Source organism: Stegodyphus dumicola, chromosome 1, assembly GCF_044657685.1.
Source record: "Stegodyphus dumicola isolate Sdum_Otavi_A_Nest chromosome 1, ASM4465768v1".
NCBI classification, from domain to species: Eukaryota; Metazoa; Arthropoda; class Arachnida; order Araneae; family Eresidae; genus Stegodyphus; species Stegodyphus dumicola.
The window spans coordinates 256,557,598-256,577,823 of record NC_140768.1 but is presented as its reverse complement, the minus strand read 5'-3'; the positions used below and the strand labels follow the sequence as shown (position 1 = coordinate 256,577,823).

The 20,226-nt window shown below is 31.1% G+C and overlaps 1 protein-coding gene across 1 annotated transcript in view; it reads right to left on the bottom strand.

Moving 5' to 3' along the window:
- LOC118188513 (lutropin-choriogonadotropic hormone receptor-like) overlaps positions 1-20,226 on the bottom strand; it is a 458,217-nt gene that overhangs the window by 290,024 nt on the left and 147,967 nt on the right. The gene's annotated exons all lie outside the window — the stretch shown is intronic.

Below are 20,226 nucleotides of genomic sequence, written 5' to 3'. Positions count from 1 at the left end.
TATATTGGATGTGATATTATATATATATATATATGTAAAAAGATGACTTGGAGAAAGCTGCAACAGATTGGCGATGGTTGTCTGCGTAATGAGAGACTTTACTGCGTAGTCAGAGAAATGAGACTCGAAGGAGAGACAAATAGATAGACGTGGTCTAATTGAACACAATTTTTATTGCTGGACACGAACTAATGATCGAAAGCATATTTTGCATCACACATGCACATGGACGCAATACGCACCCCACAATTTCATACAGTGTATTACATTTTAGATAGATGCGTAGTTAGCAGTAGTAGTAGTAACGGAGGACGTGGACACCATCCTTCTACCACTACAGTTAATTGGTTCTGCTCACATCCGCCTTTATCTAGTATTTATTATTAATTCTTGAATTTTAACATGACCATATTGTGGCTTGTTTACAGATAAATTCTATACAATAATTGTATTCACATTAACATAATTTTTTTTTTCAATTGCGGGCGTTTGCCTATGTTGGCATCGGCCACACCTATGGCCAGATGTGGTGACCTCTTTATGGAGGCACTTAATAGGTATGCCACCTTTGCTTCCTATGCAGGGACAGATAATTACATCCATACCTTCTCCGGGATTCGAACCCGGGCCTTTCCGTATCGCAGTCAGACTCCCCTAATCACTATACCGTCTGGGAGGCCATTAACAAAACTTATTACGTAAAAATTTGAAGGAGAGTTTTCTCCAACAAAAAGAAGAATTTTCATCCAAAAGAATTCCAAAAGGAGAATTTTCTCCAATACATAATCATAAAATTTTTGTGATACATGTTAATGTTAAAAATTGCATAAAATAAATAAGTAAATAGATAAATATATAATAAATAAAATTATATTATTTCTTTATCATGAAGTTTCTCTTTTGTTATTTGCTCCATTTCTTTTAGAATGTTGTCTACGCCCTCTTGCAAAATTCCTTTCATTTTGCTGCAGTTCTCTCCTGAGTTTCTCAGTTTCAATGTTTCTGTGTTATTCTTCATATAATACCTTATATATTGTTCTAATGTCTTCCAGAATAGTACTTTTTCTTTTCAAAGTTTTTCGTCTTTTCTTTTTTATATCACTGAATCCTATGTCTCTTTGATTACACCGAATCAATTGGGGTATGCTTTCTTGTCAACTTGATTCGGAGATCGTAAATGAAAATTCTCAATTCGAACTTTTCCAGAATTTTCAGCTGCCATTTCCAGGTCTTTCTCTAGTTTTTCAATCATGCTTAAATTAGAAGACTTCTGCTTCAAAGACTTCAATTTTCCTTTCGAGTGCTCAATTTTCTGATTTAAATCATCAATCTGTTTATGTTTTAAGCATCCACTGAAGCATTTACTGCAAAATCAGCAAAATTTTGCTGATTAAATAATTCTGATGAAATGTTTTGAAGAGAAAAAATTACAGTGTCTTTCTGATTAATTTCTAATTGCAAAGGGCGTAGTTAGTAGCAGAACGAAAAAGCAAAGGGAGTGAAACAACGTCTTGGGCGTCAGAGAGCTGAAGCTAAAGTGCGCAGTTATCCAGTATGCAGACTCACCCAGAAAACGTTTTGACTCAGGTTAGAAAGGTTTCAGTTCTCGAAATTTTGAGTTCAGGCTCAGGATCAATCATCTACGTCATCAACGTTACTCAAGCCATGCAAGATGGATTGATCTAGATATAGTGCAGTCCAGAAAAATTATTAGGATTTTTAGAATAGAGAGGGGAAATTAAGGATGGTTGCGAATTTATAATTTTGATTTACAGATTTTTATCTTACATATTTACCTTACACACACATATATATATAAGATATTGCTCATCTATAAAGTTATTAAAGTCTATCAATCTCAATTGTTTCAGATCGCAGAGTATGGGTAATTCTACGCTGTCAGCGATTGGACAGCTCTTAAAATAGGATTTTTAGAGCTTTTTTGATCAAAAGACAAACATTAATATTTTTCCTTTAGTAAATTCTCTGTGACAGAACTTACTGAATGTGTTGCCAAAATTCAGTACCTAACCTATAATTAGGATAGTATGTTTGATGCCTATACACACTATGTTAGAAGTTCCGATTTATATAGGAAAGGGATTTTTTTTTTAATTTTTATTTTTTTCCTTAATGGCAGATTATGAACAGTTTCAATTTTGTAACACAGTCCATTAATCTATACTAAGGCCAGATGTGATGGTCTCCGAAAGGGATTAAGGAGGACATTAAAATCCAAACTTAAAAGGTGCATTCGTTTACATGAAGCATCTAAACTATTACAAACGTTTGAAGTACATCAGTTAATTGATTTTTGAAATGAAAATATATAACTTCTTTATTGAAATAAATTAATTAATTCTGTTCTATAAATATTAAAAAAATTTAACTCTTTAAATTAATAACATAAATAGTTAAAAATGTAAAATTTTCCAATCTTCAAGACAAAACTCCTGTTACACATTTATTAAAATGACATTTCGAAACAAGATCTGAATTCATTATTTTAAAAATATATGAGTATATATTAAATTTACACAAATTATCGTTCTTCAAAAAGAATACCTCATATCTCTAAATTATTAGAAGTATTTATAAGACAAAGATAAGAATCTAAAATATTTTATATTAATAATTTTACTAGTTAGTTAGTAGACTTTTAAGCACTAGCAAACATAAAAAGATTTATAACAACTCATAATGATTGCATTATGGTACACCGAATTTTCTCTAACTTAACGTTCTATGAATTCTTTCTCTAGCAAGTGAAAGATCAGAGAATGAAATAATAGACTTCTGCATTTGGAGACGGAATTAACAGAGTTAAAATGGTTTTTGAAAATATGTAGGAATATTAATCATACTAAAATTAACACAACAGTACTCTTTAATATTTAACAGTCAAGAAACATTTCTCTTTGACTTTGGACATGAGGTTTCATTAAATATTTAACGGTTTTTAAGAAACTGAATAGTCAGAAAATTCACAAACACGTTCTTTTTATGATATAATGAGGCTAAGCTGCTCATAAGATCTGAAAGACTAAATTAAAGATGTTTTCTGCAAAAGCGAACGCATACTAGCGCTTTATCATTTGAGCGAAAGTCTGTTATTGTTGCACTTGAGAAATCGGAGGCAAGTCGTTTAATGTATATCTTCAGAAACTGTTGTGTCTTAAATATGATTCTGTTTCATCTAAATTATAATACAAAGAAAGATTTTAACATTATTATTGTTCTCCTTTCTGCTCAGTTGTACTGGGTTTGGTTCCCTGTGTATTAAACGGATTGGCTGGATCCGTTTAATACACAGGGATCCGTTTAATAATTATGTGATTTTCTCATCATGTAACGTGAATAGGAATCTAAATACTCGACAATGTATCTTGTTATAAAAAAATAATACGGAGCGCTTTCAGCAAAGAATTAACCTCTTATGTTCGTTTATGAAATATTTCATATTTTTCAAACTATAAAAATATTTGTCTACCACACATAAATAGCAATCACGTTGAAATTTGACCACCAATTTCTGAATTCTTCTCCGTCTACTATGCACATTCACATGTAATTTTTAAAATTTCAACCAGCAGAGTAAAAATAAACTTTTCCATTGTAAAAACTTTTCATTTAGCTTCAGTTCACTGTTTCAATAAAGTCTTAACTTGTCGAAACTTTTAAGAAAATATTTAATTACTTAGGGGACAAGAAATAAAAATACAACTACATTTAACATTTCAGCAACTAAAATTTTGCGGATTCGATCATTTAATAAAACGCTGGTAACAATTCTGTAGACTTAGTTTCGGGTGTTACAGAGAGTTGCGTGACATATAACTTGCTTGTCTACCAAAGGAGCATACTTGCTGTAAGTTAAGCTTTTATGGGTGCTTTCCTTGGTCATAAAGGAACCGATGAATAGGATATGTAAACCTATGACAAGTATGACGCGTGAGGAGGAAGCATGTGATGAAGATGGATAACAGGTGATTAACTTAACTGGTATGGGGGCAGGTACTTGGGTGAAAGAATTCCATACGATACTTCAAATAAATGCTGGCCTGGACATTCTGCTAGATCCCTATTCCCGTTCTAGTCTTCGACAGCTATTTTCCATGTCAGGATTCCAGGCATCACATCACCGCACCACGTTGGAAATAATCACGGCTACTAGCCACATTGATAACCAGGTACGACATACAGTCCAGATAGGGACATATCGGGACGACACACAACCTACACACACGTTTCTTGGCATTTATCGCGAGACAGTTATAGCTTTGAAAACAACGCCTCTTCAGGAAACTGCAAGGATAATGAAAAAGTTCAAAGGATTTAGTTTAAATTTATGTTTTTACTTGAGACTGGTTATTAAAGTAAGAGATATTTGGAAAACGATGTCATTCACAACTAAATTCTTTGATGCATTTTTGCTTCTAGAATTGTTCTTTCATTTTAGTTCTCTTTTGTTTTTTAGTATTTGTAACAAAAATTCTATCTACTCTATAAAAATATGTCATGTTATAATAGTACTTTTTATTTGGCTACAGTATAAAATGAACAATGAAGAATCAACAAAAAGTATTCGCATAGAAATATTGGATAAAAGTCGTTGCATGGTCTTTCTGTGATTTTTCTTCTAATACGGTATTCTTGAAAAACATGTTTTAACGATAGAAATAGTAGGAACAGAATCAATTAGAGTTTTACTAATATAGTTTTTATTGTTTTTATTCGTACAGGTTTATTACGAATGAAAAATTGCTCACAAGGTTTTTAACAAATATTAAACTGAGTTTTTATTTTGATATTGCAGAGAAAGTCATTCGTAGACAATTATGATTTCTCATCCTATAAAAATACCTTATTACCTAAATTCTAGCTAGCCAGTTACTTATCAGTGCAACAAAGAAAGACCTTTAAATACCATTTCTTTAAATACTACTTTGGCCCATTTCAGTGAGAACAAAATTATAAATAGAGAATTTTGATGCTTAAATTATTACTTTAATATAGTAAATCTAGTGCTATGTTTTAAGCAGAATAATCTCACATTGGCTAGTTGGTTAAAACAATGGCCGTTCATCATCGTTGGATACTGCTAGTTCGCCCCCCCCTCCGGTTTCAAGCCGAAGCGAACTGGTTGGCTGCATAGTTGGATTTTGCCATGTGTAACCTGAATACGAGTCAAGTTTAACTTATAAAAGTTGCCATGGAGGAATGCCTACGCTCCAGAAGGAAAATTGAATATGCTTTGCCTTATTCAACTAACTTAACAAAGATAATACTGATATTTCTACAAAATTAATACAATCATTAATATCAGTTCTTTTCTAAAGATTATATTATTATTCACATAATTAATGAAATATGTTTGTAAAGTTATACACTATCCGACACTGAAAATGCAACAATAAGAGTGATTGGTACGAAAATTATGAACATTTCGTAGTAGACACACGTCACTGAGTTATGCGTATGATGTGAAATGCGCATCTCTCCCGCGCATGTTGGAGAAGATATAAGGGAAGGAACCTTCAGAATGTTCAGTTTTCGTACAGTTATTTTTGTTAAGAAAATCATCATAGAAAATTTGAATTTATCTCATAGGACGGTTGCATGGGTTCATGCGATGTGGGCTACGAAAGGACTGTGTTCTCAGATGAGTCACACCAGTGATAGTCTCAAATGATTGTTTCTCCAATGATAGTTGCCGCGTACCATTGTGGCGTCGATGTGGAGACAGATCCAATCCGACAGGAATTGTGGAACTCCCCACCACGCGACAACGCTGCCTCATGGATAGCTTCGCAATTGCGTACAATTCCAGATTTCCAGAACACCTATAGTTCGTATTTAGGGCACTATGACGGCCAAACGATTTGTGGATGATGTGCTGTGCTCAGTGACAATTCCCTACCTTCAGGAAGTGCCCAGCGCCCTTTATCAGCAGAATAACATCTGCTCGCATCAGTCAAAATGCCCTGAAAAGTGCACAGATGTTTCCCTGGCCACCATTCTCTCCTGATCTCTCACCAATCGAACACATTTGGGATGTGATTGGACACTATTAGCAGACTCTGCCATTTCCGCGTTTAGAAAAAGAACTGTGGCAAATGGTTGACAAGGAATGGAGAGCTAGGATCTCAAGGTTATTGATTTTATAAAATTTTCTGCTTCATGTTAAAGACTAAGAGGTGGAAATAGCTTTGACGCGCCATTTATAAAGTTTTTTTTAAACTAATGAGTTTCCAATGGGTTTAATCATAGACTTGAACAGATCTTATTCTTTGGAGTTCGTAGATTCGTAATCAGATTTTTGCGTCTTATTATGAGAGAAATATAACGTTTTACAAACTGGGTCGAATAAGAAGATAATGTGAACAGTTGCATTGAGATATGGACATCAAAGCGGAAGTCACAACGATAGATTCCGCGTCAGAAGTCAGTAGCGACTCTAAAATTCATAGTAGGCAGTAGCGACTCTAAAATTCATAGTAGGCAGCATTTTCAGACATACAAGAAGGCAGTTTCGAGCCGAATTGATGGAAGAGGTTTGCAATCAAACTAGCTTTTATAAATATTGCTGCTAATTTTATGGCATGTCGTGAATGCTTTTTGTGGTTTTTAAGTAGCTGAAAAACACATTGCGATTTTAGTGTTAATTTAAGTTATTTTCACCGATATAATAAGGTATGCACTCCCGTACGTAGTAATGCTTTTCAAATGCAACATTCAGTATAATGACCAGTATGATTACCATGTCTTTCACCATTAAAAATTGCGGAGTATGATTGATAGTCAAATTAATGTTCTGCAGTGGTCTCCGAATGAAGATAAATTAAGGACTTTTTCAGTACCATAGGGTTTACAAAATGTCACAAGTTTGTTTGTTTTTTGATGCAATAATTTTTTGCATCAATAATTTCTCTGTTTTATGGCAGATCATTATTCCTTTTGGTAAACTAAATATATTTAAATTTGTTTAGTTACCTTTTTTATTTTAATAATTATTACTACTGAATTAAGGCAGCCCGCAGAAAATGTTTAACCTTATTATATATATATATATATATATATATATGTATGTATCGATTTACAGAAGAAATGCGTAATATTCCTTAATTGTATTTAGAAACTATTTGAAAAGCGGCAAGTTGCTTCGCTCTTTAACATACTATTTATATCAACAGAAAAATAATTTACGAATGAACAGGTGGAAATCTTCTTGCAACGTAGATGAATAAAAACATTAAAAATTATATATTAATTAAAAGGGATAATGATGATCGTATACTGTTAATTATTATTAAGTACTAAAGTATGATTAAACATTACATTCCTATGGTTTAGTTAGTGACAGTTTTCAGTCGTTCCTAGAGAAATACGAAAAAATACGCCAAAATGAAAACAATTTATTTAAAAAGACTATGTTAGTCCATTTTTAGAATTGTGTATAAGTTAAAATTATTTTAGATATTACGTTCTGAGAGCAAAGCTTTTCTTTATACTCTTAAGAGTTTTTTCAGGCATTTGATGACTTTTGGTAAGTGATACTTGAAGAAGCAGTTATATGGCTAAAATGCTAGCTACTGAAATAAAACTACTTTTAGATTGCATTTCGCTCTCTTTTTGTAAACTGATTATTATCAATGTCAGAAATACCGACATATTTCGTTCAGTTTCTTATGGCCGTTCATTAACGCCAAAATACATTTCAAAAATATTTTTCTGCCTGAAGTGCTTTTTAGAAAGCTTTAAAGAATGCAGATTGCTACTAAATTACTGGAAAGGTTTGAAATGGGTTTTTGGAGTGTAAATGTGCGTTATATAATCATTCTAAAGTACTCAAACATCTAAGTGAGTTTGAAAGCAATGTTTTACACCTCTTCTAAAGAATCCTTCTTAATTTAAGCCTGCAAAATTTTGTGAAAATATTTCTAAAATGCTAAATGCTGTAAAATTTACTTGAAAGAGCTGAAAGATTACATGGAATGGATGCAATTTATAAAATGGCACTAAAGTTAAGTTTAGTTTCTTCAACGCAATATTTTGGCAATTTTTTTACTAGTAAGTTTAGTGGATTAGAGTTTAGAATAACTTATAAAGGATTTTCAAAATATACCAAGTGTGACTTGAAAGTTATCATGTACCATTTTGTTCACAGGTTTCGATTAAACTATTATCTAGCCTGTTATGAGTCAAGCAAACAAATTCTTTGCACAGAAACTGAGTTTAAAATGTTGCAGTTTACAAACTTCATATTACATGCTTTGAGGAAAGCCCATTTATGGTAACAGTATTGCAAGTATGGTAATTTAAATTATTTTTCTTCATGTTGTAAATACTATGATGTACAAGAGATGTCATGTTTTAAGAATAAATAACAGAATTAATATCTAACACTTTGATATTTAAAGTTTCGAAAAGTTGAAAAAGTATTAATTGTTAAATTAAATAAAACAAATAAAATCTGAAAGCTTCCAGATTTTACATTACGCCAAAACGAGAGTTTTTATTATTTATATTCACATAAAATCTTCGAGAGCATTTGGACTAACTCCACTTTGGGCTAGAAAAATTTAAAAATAGCATATCTTTAGAATTGCCGATAGAGAGTCTCGCGCGCTGGAGATAAAAATATTTTATTCCCTGCCACTGCTTAATTGTTATGTTCTTTAATCAAAAATTCGCAAAAGGTTTTCAAAATATGAAATAGACAATAAAACAAATTCCAAATTCAGGTTTCCAGGTGCAGATGTTCGGGTGAAGGACTGTGTAATTCGAAATTTGATGGTACCGTTAAATATAATACAGGGCAATAATATTTGGTGACAACAATTTAAAAAGTGATGCAACGCAAAATGCCGTTTCGAGACTAATAGCCTTTTGGGCTAAAAAAATATAAAAATTATAAAATTAAAAAGAAATTTCAATGAGATCACGAAATATAGATTTTAGTTTAACACTTGAAATAATGATAAGTAGTTAAAGTTACCCTTATAGTTTAAGAATCAATTCTCTAGAAATGTGATGGAAAATTTATGGATCGTGAACTTCACACTAGCCGTGTTCCCTCTCTCCGGATCCTCGACTGAACTAGCAAAATTTATAACCGTTGATCTGATATATCCTAAATGTATGTCATATTTTCAAAATTTTAACCATTTTTTAACTTTCTTCGGGGCTTATACCAAGATTTTACAAAATTTCACCGAAACTAAAACTTGACAGCGCGAACTTCAAAGTGATTTTCTTTAAAATTTGAGATAAATCTCAAAATTCTGTAAAGGAAGGGTTGTAAACGTCTTTTGTTTGAACAAGAAGAATTTAAACTGAAACTGGACTTTAATAACTGAAGTTAAATTTATTAGAAACTGGTTTTTGCTGAAAGTTAATGCATTTAAGTTGTATAGAAATATCTGAGAGTGATCTGAAGTTAGCAACGGATGGATATATTCGCTGCTGGTTAACATGTTTCTCTCTTGATTTGCAAATTAATAACGTTGAGATATTATATCTTTTTAATTAATTTATCACTTACATAAACTTCGTGTTATCAAATTTACGTTTTGTTTTAAATTTTCTGGCAAGATTGGAAATTAGTTGTTTAAAATAAAGACATATTATGCGATTTCAGATGTTTGGTTTCGGTCTAAATACTGAGCATTTGTAGACCTGAGAAGTCTGAGAAAATTTTTAGCTATACTGTTCTTTTAAGCTAACGGAAGTAAGACGATCCTTTAAGTCTCTTCAGATTTATGGCAATCAAATATAATCTCAATGCTTGCAAACTTTCAATACAGCTCAAGTAAGATTTGGCAAAATCTGCGGGATATTTTTATGAGGTTTTACTTGATCTGGAACTATTAACCCATCAAATGTGAACCGAATCATCGCTATATCTAAATTCTTTTCATGCCATGAAAAATGTTTTAATAACTTCTTTTATTAAACAGAGAATTATAATATAAATGCACTTCCTTCTGCTAACAAAATCAATTACAACACGTGGGGATGCAACTAAAGGAACAGGTACAAGTAAAAGCTAGGCCAGGACATTCGTAGTGCTACGGGTAATTGAGGTATTGCTGAACCTAGGTAACTGATAAGCTTTCGGCCCATTTTTGAGAGAAAACAGCACGGGGGGTTGTCCGAAGGTCTCCCACCACTCTTTTCATACCATTAACATGTGTCAAATTCAATTCAAAACGTGTACTAACAGCCAAAAACTACACCATTTAAATAAATCTTACTCTAAGCTGGCTCAGTAACTCTACCGACGTATCACATTTAGCTCTCGGCAGCGATAAAGCAAAGCCGATAGTTGGCAGGAACTAATGTAGCGAGCACGTGCAGGCCAGAAACAAGTTCTGTCTTACAATCCCCAAGTCTCAGTTTAAATACTACCTACCCTCACTTATATTCTGCAGAGGAAACGAAAAGGTGAAGTAATTTATTCATTGAAATTATAAAAAACTGGTCAGTTCCAAATAATAACCTACAATATAAATTTTCTCTGTCTTGAAAGAGTTTTCTGTTGATGATATTCAGGAATATTATAAACTCGGCTAAATCAACGCTTTGTATCTAATGATAGTTCCTAATTTGTTACCTACGGTCGTTACGAATTTGACAAAACTCATTCTACTGTTCGAAACATGAATTCTTTAGATTTCAGTAGCTGTGATGCGTACATATAGCCGTTATATATCACTGTTACTTTGAGGAAAATAACTCCATTTTATCATTACAACTAAACCCAAAACAAAATATTTATCTTAAGCGGTTTCAATTTCTAGCCAAATTTTTGTTACAGAAAATGAACGTATTTGAAAAGACTACATTTTATATTATCTCTAAACACCGATAAAGAGGAATGGCTGGGTACTAATTATTGCGAATCCTAAGAAGAGTGGAGAAAACTAGTGTAAAACTGTGTTATTTTCAATAAAGAGACATGAAAAAGGTATATTTTTCGTATACTATACTTTTAAATTATTCATCGTAAATGAAGATCCTCATTAAATTACGTTTCTTAATTTCAGATTTTATTCATAAAATATGGGATAAATCAAATGCAACAGTTTTAGAAAAAATTATGTCCTCATGAAATGAAGATAAAAGGAGTCATTACATATTTTTAAATGTTTCAGATCTTCCGATGTGGAAAATCTACGTTTTTGTTTATGTATCAAATCAAATTAAAACGAGAATATGTATATTACCAGTATTATAAAGAGCTAAAATACTGCATAAAATACCTAGGCATTCCATAGAATGTGAGTACATTTTTGGCAGAGTTTAGATAAGCATAAATCCCTCTATCCTTTTCTAAAAATTCTATATTTTAAAAGGATTTCAAAGACGTAGACGTTTATTAACGAAATGAAATTTTCGAAATTTAATATAGTAAACTACACAAATATGGAAATTTTATTTATAAACTGGTGTCCAAACATTTTGAAAATGTAATCTTCCATTTATTAAAATAGCCCGAAGCTGAATAATAATTTGAATCCCATAGAATGGCTTTCGCATGCCAGCTTGATATATTGTCTTACTCAGATGAGTAAATTCTTATACAATTCAGTAGACTATGGCCTTGTAGCTGATGTTAATGAGATTTATTTACGTATATCGATATCTTCCAGTCTAATAAAGGTACTAAGAAAAGCTTCTTGTTCAAAGGGAACTAAAATCTGGAACGCAGCTATTTTAACAGCTTTTGTGTAGTGCATAGCTGATATAATACATCGTCCTGGATATCCATGCTGCAGGGCAAAACTCTTCATGTTAGCTCATTTCAAAGACTACCTGGAACGAATTTGGCAATCTACAAAATCCTTGAAACAGAGGCACAATTTAATTTTACTTTATACCAATAGAGATGTTTCATTGTTTTATAATAATAGATAGAGTACACTTAATTCTCGATTAATCGGGAGCTATTTAATTGTGTTACTAATTAAATGAGACTTTTTGAAAAACGTTAAGTCTGTCTATTGAGGAAGGAAAGAAAAACTGCTACAAAAATTATCAGAATAAAGCACAGTTTCAAAAAGATCTACTAAAAGAGAGAAGAAAATAAACAGCCCGATAGCAGAATCACACTTACTCAGAATTATTTTTATCCACTAAATTACATGATTCACTTGTACATAATCTGGAATTAACAACCATTTTAAAATAATCCACTAAAAATAAATTTATAAATAGTAAAAAATAAAATAAAAAATAAAGTGTGCAGGCATTAATATATGTTGAATCGGGGTTCTTTAAAATGCAAGAGTTTTATAAACAAAAATAATTTTTCTTTCCGTTTTGAAGTGTTTCTTGATTTAAAAGCTATTTTAATTTACGCAACCAAGGAGACTTATTTTTTAAATAAAACTACTTATTGAAAAACAGCTGCTTAAAGGTAAACAGATTAAACTGCTTAGAGATAAACGGATAATGTTATTTTTCCCGTTATAAGTGTTATTTCTCTTTTATATGTGTTTTTTCAACTGCGGTCAGATTAACTGTGATTTCAGTTTAATCGTAGATGTCGTCTATATTACTCGGGTTAATCGAGCCTAGTGTATCTATAAATTCGGTTAATCAATAAATTCGGTAATAAATAAATAACAATAAATTCGGTTAATCAAGTACACTCTATGTATTTGAATAATCTATGAAATTGATGGGAAATTAAAACTGAGCAATAGCCATCAAAATTAAAATTGATTAAAACCATAAAAGTTTCTCATAATTTCTCCTTTTACCAGAAGCTTGTAAATTTATGAAATCTGTTAAAAATTAACATTTTGCAGATACATTCAGGCTCCTATTTTTATTATTTAAGCGTCAAAAGCATTAAGCATACGAGTTATCATTTGCCTATCAGTGTACTATTCAGCATTGTATTTCTCATTTCATCTAGTAACTTGCATTAACATTTCATTAAAAAGAGAAGTAAACAAAAATTCATTAGAACAAAAATAATTTTAAAGCGAAGAGAAAAAAGAAATTTCAAAGAGACGAAGTAAAAACAAATTTGAAAAAAAAAAAAAAAAAAAAAAAAAAAGGGGGGGGGTAATTTTTTGCCGGCCGACGTAAAATCATCTTACGAAACTTTAATAATTAGCTAGAAAATTTCTTAATCCATAACACATAGTTATTTTTTTGGGTGATGTAAGAAAAAACTGTTGCTATATCATTGAAAAAATAACTAAATGCAATGATCATTAAATGATATATTTTCATTAATTTATCAGATAAATTAAATGAGCGAAACAGGACTTGAACAAAGGAATTTATATTTTAATTAATTTTCTTTCAATCAGTTGCATAGTACTCTAAAAATTCTATCATCAATTTAAAAAATGCATTCGATATACCTTGATATAATCTATTTAACAACTTTGTGTCTCTGTGTTGCATTAGAAAACTTAAAAGACCAAATCTAATTACACAAACAATGTTTTTTCAAACAAAAAATAAAGTAGATTTTTTTGTGAAAATAAAGTTTAGAACTTTATGTAAAATACAATTATATACTAAAACGATATGTAGTTTGACTAACGCATTCAAATATGTAATAATTAAATTAATTAAATAGTTTAGTAGCTAGTAATTATTTCAACATAAAAGTAATGCACAATTCTTGAAATGAATCAAAATCTTAAAGATTTGCTTGCAGACACTTATTCAGCTGCTAGGTACTTATATTTCTACTTCTATTCAGCTAAATATTTCGGTTAATTAACCACACACATTTTTGAAGATATTCATCGGAAATGGAAAATCCATGAGTCATTTACTTTTCGCCTCACCGAGAAAAGTTTCCAAGGCGCACCGCAGGTGTTCGATCTTTATTGCAAATGTTCAAAAGGAAGGAAGCATATATTTACTTTAAGAAGGATTCGAAACCCACACCTTTAGGTTCGAATTAGCAGTCAACATCCACTAATCTACTAGATGTCCAGCAAGATGCAACGATAGAGATCTACTAACTTACATATATTTATTTATATAAATGCACAGAAGAGGAAGTTTTATGTTGTAAGTTTTCATTCTAAAATTTTCAACTACTTGAGCGTAAAAAGCTGGGCCTATACAATATATGGTGTTGGTAACTGAGCCAAATTCGTCAACTTATGTAGTTAACATATCTTCCATTGAACAAGAGGATAATTATGCATTTTGAAATTAGTTATAAATGAACACACAAAAATATATGCTTTGAATTTTGGAATGCCTTAGAATTTGCACATTATTTTTAACTTTAATTCATTAATGGAATCTTGGCTTACTGAGTTCTTTAATGATAACCCAAGAAAGAGTTTAAAAGCGACGGCAACATTCTCTGAACAAGGTTCTATCATTCATGCTAAACGTTAGTTTGAGATTAAGAGAAGGAAATTAAATTTAAAATGTTGGTTTAATACACAACTAACATCTGAAAGATATCAATTATATTGAATTAAGCTAATTTTAGTCATCATTTTCAAAGATATTTATTTTAGACAATAAATTTACTTAATTTACTTTTCTGTCTAGATAATAAAAATAAATATCTTTAAGACGCTTAGACAGTGCAGTGTTTAGGGAAACCTATTGCTGTACTGAAGGCCCGGGTTTCAATCCCATTTGTAACGTCCTTCTCTTCATAGGAGGCAATGATTGCATCTATGAAGAGAGGCTATTAGAGCCTCTATAATAAAATGGCCTCCCGATTATTAGGGTACGACTATAAAATGGTCACAACTTCTGGCAAAAAAAAAAAAAACAAAAAAGATTTTTCAACACATAAATTTTACTGTGCTTCTATCAATCTTTTACTCTTTATTAGTAACTGAAACATTTTATTCATGACTTCGCCCATTTTATCCAAACTCAGTAGAGATGGAAGGGTATTTGATTTCTTACAGCAAATACTCCCAGTTTCTCAAAAGTAACAAACATAAATTACTGTCTTGTTAGGTTTTTGTTTAATTTGAATGCAGTGAAAATCAGGACGAGATTACATGCATAGCTTTAGGTACTGTAATAAAACTAACACTAATTCTAATACACAAATTAATGCTATTGATTTATTTTAATTGGAACAGAAATGGGTTTAAAGCAAAGTAAGTACACTGAAAAAAAAAAAAAAAAAAAAAAAAAAAAAGAAAAGAAAAGAAATACGTATTTGTAGCCCTCTCCTTCTCCCCTAAAACCTAATTATACTACTCTTGCCCTTATCTAATAGACTATGCTTAAAATTAGTCCTGATATTTGAAGTTACTGTAAAAAAAAGCTGAAGTTCTAGTTTACTTCCTTGGATTTAAGAATTTAATCAAACCGACACTCAAATTTTTCGGTTTCATTTGTTTTCTTTAGCATTACTATTTGGTATATATGTTTAAACATCGCAAGAAGGATGCACTTTTACTTGCTTTAAAATACATAACCATTACGACTGGTAAAGCCATCTATATATACGAACTCTGCCCCCCAAACTAGACTACACAAAGAAGACAAGTAACCCAGCAGAGCATGGGCAATACTTCTGTTATCTCATTTACCATCCACTGTGTTATTCTGCATCTCGCAAATAGCAATACTGGAAATTTTCTGATTTCATATGTTAAGCGAACTCGACCGTTCGACCGTTCACTGTCCTATCCAATTTCCATTTAAATGAGTAATCTTATTATAATCCGGGTCTGTTAGCAGGGGACAAATTAAATATAGTGCTGTGAAAATCTGAGTTGCTAAATTGCCGTTTGACTTCCGAACTTGACTTTTGACTCGTCTCTCGTTAATAATTCTCCCAGAGCGAGGGGTCACAGAGTAAGAGTCTTTTCTTCTGAACCGGAAACGGATATTGTTGACAGGACAACTTCTTTCCAATACTGCTTACTCGTGTATTATGTTAAATTGTAGTACAATCCTGCTGTTCAGGGTAACGATCATTTGAATATTTGTATCATTTTAACTGGCGAAATTTAAATAGACATGGCTATTTAGATTCGAAAGTTGTAATCTTTGATAGGCTTACCTATTTTTGTACTTGTTTCTAAAAAAAGACAGACATTTACGTGCAACGAAATTGTCCAAAACAAGAAAGCGTTTTATCTGTAATAAAGCATTCATTTTTATAATATTCCTATCATGATATATTGCATATAGACACACAACTCTTCACTGTTACAACACTGCTTGGAAAAGCGAGAAAAAATATTATGTTGGTGTTGCTTGAAAGCGTATACAAATAACGCACTTCTAGATTAAAGTGTTCGAAATAAAGTAGTAATTCTTCAAGCACCAAAGGCTTTTCCAATAAATGAAGCAGACTTTAATAACGTGCTTAGTAGCTCAGAGATTACAAGCGAGAAATAAATCGAAACCATTTAAATATCAGATTAAAAAGTCTCATTTTAGAGAACAATTTTAAACACGAAGCAGCAACTGAAAATTTCCGAAATTTTCTTAAAGTCAGAATTTTGTAACACATACGAATTTATTACACATATATTAAGTAAATAAACATATGTAGATTGTGCTTGATATAATTAGGTTACAAGGAATGATCTTTTTTCTGCATGCGTACTCCTATATAAGTGGTAATACATCCAACTAGCAAATGGAATGTAAGTGAAGAATGCAGACGAGGGCTGATTTTGCATGATCTCTGCTACGAAAAAAGCATAATGTCTCCTCAGTTTAATGTAATTAATGTATGCGACAATGTGAACGCTGATGAGATTTACATATATGTATGCATGCGATAGCTTATTCTTATGAATTATGGTTTCTATTCTGCATTCCGTTTCTTTTGACACTAGGAAGGTTTCACTGTAAAAGCAATGCGCGTTTAATACAGGGTGAACCAAAAGTCGTGCACATCTTTAAAAAATTATCGAAATTCCAAAATTGATATTAATGAATTTTTTTTTCAATCGATTACATGCCTATGCTGTTGCAAATAATATATCAATTTCAATTTCAACTGCAGTTTATTACTGTTAGCTTTAAAAACGTTGCAGTTCTTGAGATCATTTTACCAAGGGGAAAATAATAGTCTGATTAGATTCACGAATATCTCTGAAAGTCTCTTGAAGGAAGGTCTTTTTCAACAAATTTTACGCAACAATGCTTTGCAAAGTAATGCTCAATCATAAAGTATAGACTTTTAGATCATCCTGCACTTGACACACCTATAATGTTTTAACAGGGAGTACTAAATGCATGAGTGCAAATGTTTCAAAATTCCTATTAGCTTGAATGAAGATTAGCTTCAAAGAATAGTTGATTAAATGTTCTTGAATTACTAACATAATTGAAGATACTATTTATTTATTTAATTTAAGTCAATTTATTTATTTCATTTGACTCTAAATATATGCGGCCTACTTTGATTTAATAAGAAATTTATCATTTATTAGTTTAAGAAAAAATAATGTTTAAGATGTTCTGGCCCAAGTACTTGGAAAAATGAATTTCAATAATTTGTTGACATGATATGTTATACGACACTTGTACAAGAATAATCTTTCTAAATAATGCATACCTATTTTCAGATGCTCCTAAAAAAGCAAACTTGAAAAAGGAACAATAATTTATTATGTATTAACTCTTAACATCGTTTCTTAAAAAAAAAAAAAAAAAAAAAAAAAAGTTTATTTAATGCGAAATATTTTGCATTTAAAATTTTTTATCTTCTGAAGTTTGAACACAGTACCTACAAAAATAATAAAATTAATTAAGCTTCATACAGCAGCAGCGTAGCACTTACTGTATATACTACTGTAACCTAATAAATAATCATTCAATTAAAAAAACTATGAAGATAATAAAATGAATTTGTATCATCTATTGAATTTCAGGACTCTATCTGAAGCAAAAATTCTCTAGCGAGAAAATGTTACTTTTTATAAATAATTAGATAACTAGGGTTTTTAGTTACGAAAGTATGATTTCGTAAGTCTTATAATTTCTTAGTATTGCAAAATGTTTATAGCTACTTATTAGATTTTTCAAAATTACTTTTTTATGTGCATGTAATTTAGTTTTGATAAAATTCTTAAATTTTGTTAGAAATGTGTTGCAATTTCCGAAAACTACATCTCTGAATTACGTATAAGCTGAAGAATGTTTGAACATTTTCAGTGAAAAGTAATATATCAAGCCTTTGGAAAGCTGTAAATTTTAAAGTCTTTTAATGTTTGAAAATTGTTATTGCCAGTTTTGAGAAAAATTTTCTGGTAAAGATAGTATAAAGCACTGAGAATTTGGAGATGAAAAATAAGAAACTTGATCTCAAAGCTCCATATTAGAGTTTAATACCTGAAGAAATTTGTCAATAAGTTTCAAATAGCTAAAAAAATTTAGAAGTAAAAAAATGTAATTAATCAAAAAAGTGTTCGAATTAAAAAAAGTGTTCGAATCCCACGAACGGGCTGGATGCATGGGTGATTTCGTGGTTTTCTCCATGTCTATCGTGGATATAAGCCAGTTTGCCTTAGGATGTCCTCCACGAAGGCATCCCTCCCTTTGGCAGATAGCCTTCGAGCGCTTTGCCGAAATCAAATAAAATAAGTCAAAGAAATTTGCTATGACATCATTTCATAATAATTCGCTGTATGAAGGTTAATGCGTTTATTTAATTAGATAATTCTTAAAAAAATCATTTAATTATTCAATATCTAGCTGCGCATTTATTTCACATAATCGCTTGGTCACGAGGCTTGGTAAAAAAAAAAAAATCTCTCAAATGGCAATAACTGTTATTTTGCAAGACACAAAATCTGTTTACTGTAATCAATTAAGACTCTTGGTATAAATAATGCTTGAAATTTGAATTTCTTTTGAAAACTTAAAGCAATTTAAATTCAAAAATATCTTTAAGTTTGAATAACAAAAAATGATACAATTATGAACGCTCTTAGACAAAGATTCCAATTCAGCTCTACTCAGATTTCAGATAATTTTTTAGTCAGATTCAAATTTCAACTCTAATCACATGGTTTATATAATCTACTTCAATCGCTTTCGGATTTTACCCTTGAAATCAAAGAATTATTAGACTATGCATTATTAAATCTGGCAGCAGGAACGAAGTTTTCTTATTTTAATTTAATCCCTCAGAAGTGGTGAGGTAGAATATATTTTAAAGTGCTTTTATTTCTGCGTCTGTTTCCTTAGAGTGAGAAACATTTGTAATGGTAATTCATTTAGGTATCTAAGTGGAACGTCATTTTTGTTAAAATTAAAGCGAGCTAAGTTACTTTTATCCTCAACAGTGTTAGAATATAACAAGAAAAAACTTTCTTGTGTAGGTAAACAATACCTTCCTTTTAGTCACCTCCCGCAGACGACCATACAGTGTTGTATTTCTTAGAATGCAAATAAACATGGGCATTCAACATAGTATCACTAATCTTAACACTTGATTAGCAGATCAAAATTGCTTGAAAATTGCTTGGCTTCGAGAAATTTTACAGCTTATTCGGAACAGAAAAGTGATTTTTAAAACAAGTAATAAAACTTCGAAAAATGTCCTTGAGTTATCATGATGATATTTAATTTTGTGATTATTTAAGAAATATATGCAAAATCCCCAGTTTAAATAATGTTGCATCTTAAGCCAAAATTTAAAAAAATAAACCTTGATTTTTTTTAATAATTCAATGCATTTATTTCAGCCAAATCAAAGGGTCAAATTTACGTGAAATGTTCTACATGCTATGATATGCAAATGATTAGCATTCAATCTCATGTCCATAAAGCAGGTATGAGTAACGCCATCTACATTTTGTATAAATGGAATGATCGCACAGTGCGTGACGGCTGCCTTCATACGTGAAGGTTGTGTTCATTGACACTCTCGCATTGTGTTTACTAAGTGCAGCGTTTATATTTTGAGACGTCTTTGCCTCATGCAAATTTTATGCCTACATGACTTCATTACATTTTTCGATATTTGTTTGTTATGCTAAAACTCTTGTCTCTTGTTTTGGATATAATTAAAATAAGCTTAAAAATGAGGATGAAGCTGCTCACTTTCTTACGTTTAAAAAGTAAAAGTCCACGTGGTATGTGTACCGATGCTTTTCTGCAGAAAGTAGAAGAGACACGTTTTAATATGATAGTTAATGAAGAACTTGATACTGAGTAGTTTAAACAATCTTACCCTAATGAGAGGGATCTAAATTTCGAATGAATCACGGATAGCCAGCTCTGTGACCATTGCTGCGG